We start from the raw sequence: 11690 nt of genomic DNA on the forward strand, positions 1-11690 counted from the left end.
AGAGACAGCTCCAATGTCATTTCAGTCTGGTATGAGTCACCAGCTAGAGACGCCAAGGACTGCATACTTCTATTTCCTTTTTTTTTTTTTAAGATTTTATTTATTTATTTGACAGAGGGAGACACAGTGAGAGAGGGAACACAAGCAGGGGGAGTGGGAGAGGGAGAAGCAGGCTTCCCGCGGAGCAGGGAGCCCGATGCGGGGCTCGATCCCAGGACCCTGGAATCATGACCTGAGCTGGAGGCAGATGCTTAACGACTGAGCCACCCAGGCGCTCCTGCATACTTGTATTTTATCAATAGCTACATCCAGGGTGTCGGTGTTGTCCTCAGCTTTTTCAGGAGCGCCTGCCCTTTGGCAGAGACCAGAGTCAAATTGGGGAAGCATCAAGGATGCAGACCAGCACCGGGGAGGGTGCTGAGCCAGCAGTGACTTCTTAGGAGTCCAATCTTTGTTTTACCTCTCAGAGCCACCAACACTCACGCAGAAACAGAATCACTCATGAAACATGGAAATCACCGTAGAGGAAATGAAACTGAAATTAGGACTACGCATCCAATCTTGACGTGGCTCTGAGGGCATTTGACTTGACCCGGTTGATGGGTGTTTGCGGTTGTGATTACTTTAATGGAATTAGTTCCCAACCCTTAAAAATCCGGAGATTTCACAGAAGAATCTGGTTTTGCAACCTCTCTCTGAAAAGTCTGGTCGCATGGATTTGTGGCAGCAGCTGGGGCTGAGGAGCTGTTGTCCCTCTCAGCAGGGCGGACAGTGACTCCCTTTTGCTACAGGCCACATGCTAGCTCCTGTCTTGGAGGCATCTGCTTCTTTATGGCCATAAGCATTTGACTTTGGGACCCTTGAACATCAGTTTACCATGAAAGCAAATTCCAGCACACACCCAGATTTCAAACTGCAGGTTCAAGGAGGGTATTTTTCTCTGTTTAACCCTCCGTTTGTGCCCCTTTGTTTTCAGTGTTTGGGAATGAAGTGGTGTAATAACTGGGCTACCACGCTCACCTCAAGCAGGGGCTGTAGCACCGGAAACTGTGATGTTGTCCCTTGCTTGGCCAGCCCACAGTCCCTGGTGTGGGGGGAGCAGAGTCTTCTGTTCTAGGTTCAGTTCTGACCCCTCTGTGTGCAGTAAGTTAAATCAATCAATCCGGGAAACACCACTTTTTTTTAAAGTAAAATTTTGTTCTTTTCTTCAGGAAGTTTTACACTGAAACTCCATCAGGAGGGGTGGGGCTGGGGCCAGCGAGGGACCCTTCCATGATCAGCATGTCTGTGGAGTCCCCGGCATCATGTAATTGACAGAGGGAAGAAGATGGACTCCCAGAAGCAGCTCTTTTTATTACTAAAATTAAATGGCAAAATGAGAAACCCAGATTTTGAGTCACAGAGAGGGAGCTACTGAGATCTCTGTCAACAAGAGGAATGTACTTAGGGGCGGGGGGGGGGGGGGGGGGGGGGGGGGGGGCTGAGGCTGCTTGTCCTGCCCAGCCCCTGGCTTCACTTTCCTCCTGCCTAAGCACAGGGCAGATTCTCTCTCCTCTTCCACTCACTTCCTTCCTTTTGTGGGCGCTCATGTGGCCAGGCTCCTCCCAGGGGCCCAGGGTCTCTTCAGGGACCTCAGGGGTGCCACCTTCTCTTCCCTGGGCCCCAGATTCATCGGCAGGCCTTGTACCTGGCTATTCCCTCAGAGCCATTGTCCTCCCGGTGTCTGGGGGTCGCCTGTTCTCTGCGGCTCTTTTTGGCCAGCATGCAACTCTGTTCTAGTCCCTCCTGGTTGAAAACCACCACCACCTTTCATCTCCTTCGACCTTTCCCCACAGTCAAATGTCAGGAAACTTGCCGTTCTGTTTGCTATCTGTAGTTCCCCACCTCCCACTCTTTCCTCACCTCATTGCAATCTGACCTCCTTATCAGCTGTTCTGCTGCAACTCCTTTGCTAAGTCATTGTGTGGCCAGGTTTCCTGACAGACTAATTCACAAGTGTGGATGTGGAGTTTTTGGTAAACTGATGGGGTGAACTTCACCAAAGATCTGTGTACACAGAGTCCCCTGGGGGTTTGGGTCCCTGGGGCAGAGCCTGGGATACGGGGAGACTCTGTAGTCTGCTCCACAGCTCAGCCCCAGGGACTGGTGTTTGGGGCCTTAAGACAGATGGCCACATGGCTGAAGAAGGCATTTTCAGGAGGAACTCTGTGAGACATGGAGCACAAACAGATGACAAACGGGGTGTCCTCTTCATTTCTCAGAAAATGCTGTGGCTTCAGCTCAGGGAAGAAGTCAGAGTGTAGAATACTCTGCTGCTTCAGCATCATGGTGTGTTGCTTTGGCATTTCAAGAGATGGAACCCATTAACCTCGGGGGCATCTCAGGGGGGCTGTGGGGAGGCCCTGTCCCAAAGTGCTGTGAACATCAGATGCCAGTGTGTGTGGAGGAGCACTCGGGCACTCTTCTTGGGCCTGTGCACTGCCCTCCCAGGCACTCAGAGAAATAATGGGAGACGGAGGACTTCTCTTCAGGGAGTGGCGGTCCGGCTCTGCAGATGGTTGGCAGCAAGCCAGCGATGTGGGTGAAATGGTGGTTGATACTATTCATGTGACCCTGTATGGACCTACAGGCTGACGAGGGCTGGGAAAATTTGGACACACATGAACATGTTTCAGGCTTTTTTCCTGACTTGCCACTTTGCAGGACTTGATCACGCAGGTCACTGTCCCCTCTTGAAGCTCTCTTCTTCAAAAGGTCATTTGTGGCTTTTTTTTTTTTTTTTTTTTTATTCTTCCTGTATCTCTGGGTATTCTGTCTCAGACTCTTTCTTGAGAATTTTGCCCACATGTGTGGTATGTCCTGGGGCTTGATCCTCTTCTCACTAGGCACACACCCTCCTTGAAAGATTTCATCTGCCCACGTAGCTCCAGCTAGCACCTGGTTGCTGAAGAGTACCACGTCTATTTTTCTTGTCTAGACTTCTCTCCTAAGCCTCAGGAATGGACAGCGCGTTGCCTACTGAGAAGACCCCTCTGGGGGTTCCTGAGGTGTGTTAGCCTCAGTATGAACAAAACCCAAGGCACTCTCCTCTCTTCCAGAGGTATGCATGCTCCCATGAACACCAGCATCTGCCCTTTTGACCTGGGGGGGTGGCATCTGTAGGCCCACCTCCCCCCTGCCCCCGCTTTCTTTATACAGAGTGACCAGACTCTAACAATTTGGCCTCCCTTGGACCCCTCAGCTCTGAACACCCTTCTCAATCTGACTGCCCTGCCTTCAACCCGCCCTCATCAGGTCTCTGCTAGATTTTGTTAGAATCTCCATCTTGGCCTCACGGCCTGGCCCCACACTGCTCCTGGGGCATCTCTATATTTGCAAATCCTACCATGTTCTCTCTTTTTCTTAGAAGCGTTCCATTTTTTTTTTTTTTTTTTTTTTTTTAGGAAAAACTCCAGGTTCCCTGGTGGGGTTGTGGCCCTGCGTGATGGGTCCTCCCTTGCCTCTTTATCTGTGTTGCTGCCTTTCCCCCACATTTCTCCTTTTATTTCAGCTCGGTGGAGTCTGAGCCATTTCCACACTGCTGCTACTCACACCTTCATTGCTTGGGACCTGCTCATCCCTCTGCCTAACGTGCCGCTCCCTCCCCTTCCTCTGTGGCTGACTCCCCTGGTCCAACAGGATCCAGATCCAGATCAGGTGTTGACTCCTGTAGGAAGTATCCTTGAGCACACGCTTCTTTTCTCCACCAGAATGGGTGACCCTCAGCTGAGCTCACATGCCCATGGCTGGGCTCACATGCTGTGGTCTGACTTATTCTATCTCATTGTCCTTTGGTACTCATTTTCTGTCATCTGCAGTGAGCTCTTGGAGGGCAGGGAGATGGCCTTCATCCCTGTATTACCAGAACCCAGAAGATTAACAGAGACACCTTGGTCCTTATCCATTCACACATGCCTCCATTCAACAAATATTTTAAATCAACTGCTCTGAGCCAGACACAAACATCTGTTTCATACAGACCCAGCCCTTAGGAGTTTATGGTCCAGCAGGGAATACAGAGACAGGAAATGGACACGGGTGTTATAGAGTATTCTAAGTGGTCTAAGAGAAGTATGTATGGGCACTAGGGTGACCGAGAGAGTGGTATTCCTGCCTGTAGTATGCTTAGGGAAAGGTTGACAAGGGTGAGCAAGGCTGAATCTTAGGAGATGAGATGTTTGCGAGTCTACAAGGTAGGGAAGAGCACAGGGAGCAGAGGAAGGAGGAAGAGCAGGAAGGACATAAATGGCATTTGGTATTGGATGTAGCTGCGTGTGGATGGAGCATGAGGGGTGTGAGGTTGGGGGAGAGGGGAGAGAGACAGCCGCAGAGCAGGCGGATGGGCATCCTTTACCAAGCTAAATACTGAGGACTTTATACATGGCATTGAGGAGCCGTGCTAGGTGTATTTTAAGAATGGATAGATTTGCAGTTAAATGATCAGTTAATGACTGTGACACATCTCTCCAGTAACACAATGCATACCTAAATGCAGTTTGATCATAGAAAGTCTCTAAGGAATGCTTTGAAGCAGGCCAACTTTTGAGGATCTCTCAGAGCTCACCCTGAGATCACTCCTGGCTTCCACAAGGCTTGACGTGGTGGTGGAAGGGGCAGCTCAGCAGGTGGCCAGCTGCCATGGTTCTGAGCTGCTCTCAAGACTTGCTAGACTAAACATGGCCACTCTCAGCCCTTGCAATGTGCGGCTCTAGCAGTCCAGGTGAATGAGCCGTGTTACCAGAAGCCCTTTCCAACCTCAGACACATCAAAATTCTGGTGTGAGGCCATGCCCTTTTTCAGAGTCTGAGACTGTTTGGTGCTCTCTCTCTCTGGACCTCTCTAGATTTGACCACAGAGGACCAGTGATTTTGATTCTAACTGTCATCCCTTTGGTTGGATTGTTTCCTCACCCACCACCTCTATGCAGGGTTTCTTAGCGCTGAACTCAGTAGCCTGGATAGCTACCGCTTACTTCGTGCCTACTGTGTGCCAGGCTCAGGGCTAGGGGCTTTACATACATCATCTCCAATCCTTATAGCAACCCTGAAAGGTAGATACTTTGGAGACTTCGGATCCCAGATGACAAGAGGAATAAGGAGAGGATCCCAGATGACAGGAGGAATAAGATGACTTGGAGGACTTGAAGTTCAACCAAGGTCAGAAGTCTAGGTTGCTTCCCAACAGGCTCCACGATGTATTTGGAAAGTCTCCCTTGTTGCCACCTTTTCTAAGATCCGGGCTCAGTCTCAGTCTAGTGTATCACCTACTAATATAGGGGACTGACAGGTCCCTGGATTCCACTGAGGTTTACTGCTGTCCTTTAAGTTCAAGACTGTACCCTTGACCTTTCTAGGTTTTTACTACAGATAGATCTTACTCTTGCTATTGGCTTCATGGGAGGGAATAAGCACTACTGCTCTCATCTCCTTAACCTAATCATGCCAAAGCACACTAAGCCCTTTATTAGGAATCTCTTTATTAGGGGCCCCAGTAAGGAAGTGCCATTAGGTCTCTATCTTTCCCGTCCTTGGTGCCAAGGTAGGATAGCTCACAGGGCATTATACCTATGTCCTTTGGCTATAAGACTTTTATAGCCAAAGAAACCCCAACTCAAGCATCAGATGTGGCTGGAGAGAGATAGAAAATTAAGGACTCCCCCTGGGCTGTGACTTGGATTTCCTTTAGGGGCTTCTAGGGCAATTCAAGGGAAAACACGTAGATTTAGATTTCAGAGCATCATGTGAACAAGCAGAATATGATACCCCAGGTTTTTTTTAATAGCCCTAGCCTCCAACCAGATTTGTCAGTTTGGATATTTTAGGTGTAAATTAGCAGAAGACCCAATTAAAATTAGTTTTGGTTAGGGGTTTATTTTTCTTGGCTCTCAGGAATTTCAGAGGTAGGAAGGTGGCTCGGAGGCTCAGTGATCTGGGGCTCTGGGCAAGGGTCTCTGCGATTTTCTTGGTCCTTCCCTCAGGGTGGCAGCTGGCTGCAGGTGGCCCACACCTTTACATGGCTGTGTTCAAAGGTGGGAGGTAGAGGGTGGCACAGGCAGGGAAGGCATTCCTCCTTCCATGCTTTTTCCCCAGTAGACTTCCCTTATGTCCCCTGGACTGGAACTGGTTCACATGCCCACCCCAAAGTCAGGGTATCTCTTCCCTGACCACCTTGCTGTATGCTTGCTACCTGAGTTCTCTGGGCCAGCAAGAAGAGACAGATAATCAGTCAGACTTCTCCTGCACTGCATGTGGTATTCTGATTTTATTGTCTACCATCCCCTTTCACCATCCCAAGAGCAGGGGTCTGCTTTTCCATGATCCTTTTCAAGGTAGCTACATCAGAGGCCAGAGGGTTTTCTGTACTGGTTAATTATTCTTGTGTTTCTTAAGATGACTTTGGCTATAAGGAACAGAAACCCCAACTCAAACTAGCTTAAACAATTATATATATATATTTTATATATACATAAGACCCTTTAGAAATAAGGCCAGCTTTATGGCTGGCATAATTCAGTGGCCTTACCTCCATTTCCCTGCTCTTGTCCATGTGACGGGTTCACCCTCAGCCTGATGGTGGGATGCCTCATTTCTGTGAAGAAAAATGTCCTGAGGAAGCTAGGAAGGGTCACTTAGGAAGTTTTCCCACAGTAAACCTCACCTTGTGTTACTGATCCAGATTGTTTCACAGGCTCATTCCGGCCCAAAGATTAGCAAAAGGCATGGAATGACTCTACTTTTGGAGACGATCAGGCCCACACCTGGAGTGGAGATGGTTTTAGCTTATACTGAGGGGATGGGCTGTGTTGGGGAGGAGTGGATTCCTGAGCACAGCTGGAGCTCTGTAGGAAGAAGAAAGGGGAATGGATGTTAGGGAGGCAACTAGCAGTCTTCATGGCCAACTCTCAGGGCAGACTTCTTGGAAGCGGTAAGCCACCAATAAGAACTTTATCCTGCTTAGTCAAACCAAGTTGAAAACACTGAAATGAAAGATGGCCACTTCTGCTGTTCCACAGGCTGTTTTATCAACTTCTTTGACCGAGTGCAGTGCCTTCCAGGCCTAAATGTGTTTAGCAGTTTCAATTACTCCTTTTCCAAGTCAGGTTCTCTAAATAATTTAATAAATAAATATTCCTCTAGAGCAAGTACCTGCCATATGCAGATAGGAAAGCAGACTCAGGGAGGTTTGGAGATTATTTAAAGTCACAAGTGACCACTGTTGAGTTGGCAGTTTGAGGTCTACCAAGCACAACAAGATGCCACCCAAGAATCAGCAAGGACTGGTAGGACACGAGGAACCAGGCAGAAGTACTGTCGTAAAGCTGAGGGAGCCAGTGTCCAAGCTGGCCCTCGGTGCTACCCGTCTCCTGGAATTTATATCCTGCGTGGATCCGTCTTACACTGAATAGAGCAGACATTTGTTAACCAACAGGATGTTGTGGAAATGATGCATATGACTTCTGAGAGTAGGTCATAAAAGACATTGTAGGGGCACCTAGGTGGCTCAGTTGGTTAAGCATCTGGCTCTTGATTTCGGCTCAGGTCATGATCTCGGGGTCGTGGGATTGAGCCCCATATGGGGCTCTGTGCTCAGTGTGCAGTCTGCTTGTCCCTCTCCCTCTGCCCACCTCCCACACTGAGTTCTTTCCCCCCCACCCCGGAAAATAGAAAAAAAAAAATATATATATATATAAAACCTTGCTCTTTCTTAGATCTCTTACTTTAGGGGAAGCCGGCTGCTATATTGTGAGGACACTCAAGTAGCCCCATGTAGAGGTCCATGTGGTAAAGAGTTAAGGCCTCTAGTCAATAGCCATTAAGTAGGCAATCTTGAAAGGAGATCCTCCAGCCCCAGTCAAGCCTTCTGATGACTGCAATTCAGCCAACATCTTAACTGCAATCTCATGACAGACCATGGACCAGAACCACCCAGTTGTTTCAGGCTTTCTGACTCTCAAAAACTGTATGAAATAAAAAAAATGCCTGTTATTTTAGGTGGATACGTTTGGGGGTGATTTTCTTCACTGCAATAAAGAGCTAACAGAGAGGCCTCGGTACCTTGGACCTCACCTCACATACCAGAGCAGGGCTTGAGAGTCAACTACTCTAGCATCATTTTCAGGTCAAGATAAGACTTCTGCTAACCTGCTCACTTGGGATCAACGTAGGGTATGGTCAGCCTTCAGCTTAAAGATCCTCAGAGCATACAGCTGGGAAGGGATGGGGCCGTATGAGAGTGTGTTTGTGTGTTAACACACATGTGGAGTGTATGAATGTGGGTATGTGAATCCGTGTTGTTTCCTTGTACCCTCTATAAGGGAAAAAAAGGCCTGTTTGCTCTGCCTTCTGCCTCCAGGGTGACTATGAACCCTACTTTCCTATTTCCTCAGGGTTTCTTTCTTTTCTTTTCTTTCTTTCTTTCTTTCTTTCTTTTTTTTTTTTTGGTATAACTGACATATAACATTATATAAGTTTCAGGTGTATGTCTTTTTAAACTAGATTTTACTTTTTAGAGCAGTTTTAACTAATGAACCTATTGTAAACACATCATCATCACCCAAAGCCCATAGTTTACATTAGGGTTCTCTCTTGGTGTTGTACATTCTATGGGTCTGAACAGATGTATAATGACTTGTATCCACCATGCAGAGTAGTTTCCCTGCCCTCAGGATCCTCTATGGTCTGCTTGTTCATCTCTCCCTCCTGGGCAGATGGTTTATCATGGCCATACCTTCACTGAATCTGTACTTGCTTTTGTGTTTAATTTTTTACTTATGTAAAGTAGTGATTGGCAGTAAGGAAGTGGAGAAAACCAGTGCAGAGTAACCTCTAAAGAACTTTGGTGGAAGGAGAAGTGACGATAGGGAGTGTTAGGAGGTGACTCAAGAGGAAACAGCTCCCCAGGGGCCCTCTCCCCACCCCCTTCGGCCCTGCATCCTGGCCCCACACAGCAACCCGCTGGTTTCATGATTCCCCACAGAATGTGAGGTTCGACTGAAGATGGATGACAAGTGTATTTGCAATAAGAATGCTTCTCAGTGGGCTCCTGGTTAAAACATTTTGGCATATCCAAATGATGGAACAGGATGCAGCTGTTAATATGAACAGTGCCTGAGACCCCTCAGGCACATGAGCTGAGTTTTCTAGGGTCTGAAAATCAAATAGCAGGATCATGTATACAGACAGTATCTTTTGTACGAAGATAAAAATGTAGTCTATGAGAGTATTCTATGTGTGTTTGTGTGTGATATATATACGGGTATATGAATGAGCTATATCTATGTATCCTAACATGAAAGATTCCCAAGTGAAAAACCTATCAAGTTTTAAAAGTAGCAAAATCATATCTAGATGTAAAATAGTGAGAAATAAAAAATGACATAGGTGCATAGATCCATGGACTACATATGATGTCAATGCCTAGAAAGGGGGCTAGAAGCATGCATTGCAAATGGTGGGAATTGTGGCCTCTGAGGGGGGAAAGTGGCCATGGGAGGGATGGTGCAGGTTTTCAGCATTGCTCTGTAGACTTCTATATTATTTGAAACTTGTACAGTAAGGATGTGTTCATGTCTTATGTAAGAAAAAAAAAAAAAGAATCAATGAGGGTCAAAAATGAAAGCAGTGTGATCACTCTTGGTACCGTCCTGGAAACCTAGAGGACCAGAAGCTACAGACATGAGGGGACACATCCCACATTTAGTAAATCATGCCTATGCTGGGAGCTGACCAACAGAGGGTCATAAAAGAGAGAGGGAACGTCCCAGGCCCAAGTCCCTCACTTCCGCAGCCATGGGGCTACCAGGGAGCTGCGAGGAGGCTGAGCGAGAAAGTCCGTGTGGAACAGTGGGAACCCCGGGCAGCTGGTGGGCAGTGGAGAGGGGAGAGAAACCAACCACAGCCTTCTCAGGGCTGTGGGACAGCCATTTCTCTACAATTTTCAGGATGTGGAATTTTAAAGATTCTCTTTTGAACTCTGATTTACTAAAAACTCAAACTATTTCTGGAGAAGGCAGATGGTCACCCCGTGGCTGGCGATGCCTGAGCCCGACCGTGAGGCCGCCGTGTGGCCAGCGAGGTGGGCCGGCATGTTGGGACATGTGGCCACAAAGGCCAGTCTGCATGTGAGAGCAACAGAGGGTGCTCAGAAATGGAGGGTATTTTCTGAGAATGAACATCTCATCCCGGAGGAAGGAACATCTGAATCTTGGCTTAAACTGAGATGCTGCACGAGTGGCCCTGCCCTGCCACGCTCTCTCTGGCTACCGAAGCCAAAGGGTCTCCGCTCTCCTCTCCATCCCTAAAGAGGGTACCTGGGGGCTCCACTTCCAACACCTGTTACTGCAAGGGAGACCCAGGAGGAGGAAGGGTCCTGGCCCTAAAAGGGGACATTGACATATACGTATACGTGTTGGTTTGGGGACTGTGTGGAGCATGAATACTTGGCAAACACACACAGAATGATTATTTGAGGACTTGCTATGGTGATACAGAGATTGGGGTTAGGAAACCAATTCATAGCACTGATGAAATTTATAACCTTAGGCCCGCCCGTATGTAATCAGCTTTCAGTCCTATCTGCACATGAGATGCACCTGGGGAGCTTTAAAATAATACCTGCCTGGGTCCCACTCTGGATTAATTGAATCAGAACCCCTCGGGGTTATGCTCCCACCAAAGATCTTCCTTCCACAGAGGAAGACCCACTAGGAGATACGTCCTGGCCAGGAGGAGAGAAAATCCTCTTTGTGCCCAGGCTCATCTCCCAAACCTTGGGAAGCTTGTCTACGCTGTGAGGTGCTGTTTTACTATGAAAATTACTCTCTGTAAATCAATAGTAAATTGATATTAAATGTAGGAAAATGGGTTTCAGCTACCCTGGCTAAGAAGTGCCCTTACCTCCCTTTGAAAGTATCCCTATTTATTTATGGAAAGTATTTCCCCTTTATAAAGCACAAAGATTTATTGAGAGGAAGGTGCAACAGAGCACTGGGTTGATAGTTACCATGGGGAGGGTTTTGTGGTGTGAGTAACTTCTCTTTCCCCCTTGCAGGCAGGACAAACAGGCTTTGGTGTTCTGAGCTCTGGATTGTCTTGGTCTGGATAGGGAAGGGGTCAGTGTTATGCCCCATCACGTTTTATGATGGAAGTGTTAGTTCTGAAGTGTAAGGAGAGGCTGGAAAAGGAGGGGATGGGGGTGGGCTTTGAAGGGAAGGGAGTGGCCTGGCTCTGAGGGCAAAGGGAGGCGGCCGGTCTTGAGTGTCGGGGGCCTGTGTGCCTCTCACGTCCAGCATCCTGAGCTGTGATACACCCAGCATGAACCAAGCAGAGGAATTGGTGGAGACCTCGTGGTGAGCATTGAGTCTCAGGACCTGGGGGCCAAGGGGGACTGCCCTGGGCCTCACGTGGCCTGGAGGTGGTGAGACCACCAGAGGGGCCTGCAGAGGAGCTGGGGAGCTGGACCATGGGCCGGGAGATGGGGATGGCTACCATGATGCATCCAGGGCCCCTGCTCCATGTTCCTGGATCCTAGAAACTTTAGCACTCTGGAGTTCTTTGATGTTCACAAAGGAGGGACAGGAACAGGGTGGCCGGGGACAGCCAGATTTCACTTTCTTTGGAGAAACTAAGCACTTTGGAAATTCTTATGTTCTA

Source organism: Callorhinus ursinus, unplaced genomic scaffold, assembly GCF_003265705.2.
Source record: "Callorhinus ursinus isolate GAN/ISIS: 27379988/994484 unplaced genomic scaffold, GSC_fseal_2.0 scaffold3, whole genome shotgun sequence".
Lineage (NCBI taxonomy): Eukaryota > Metazoa > Chordata > Mammalia > Carnivora > Otariidae > Callorhinus > Callorhinus ursinus.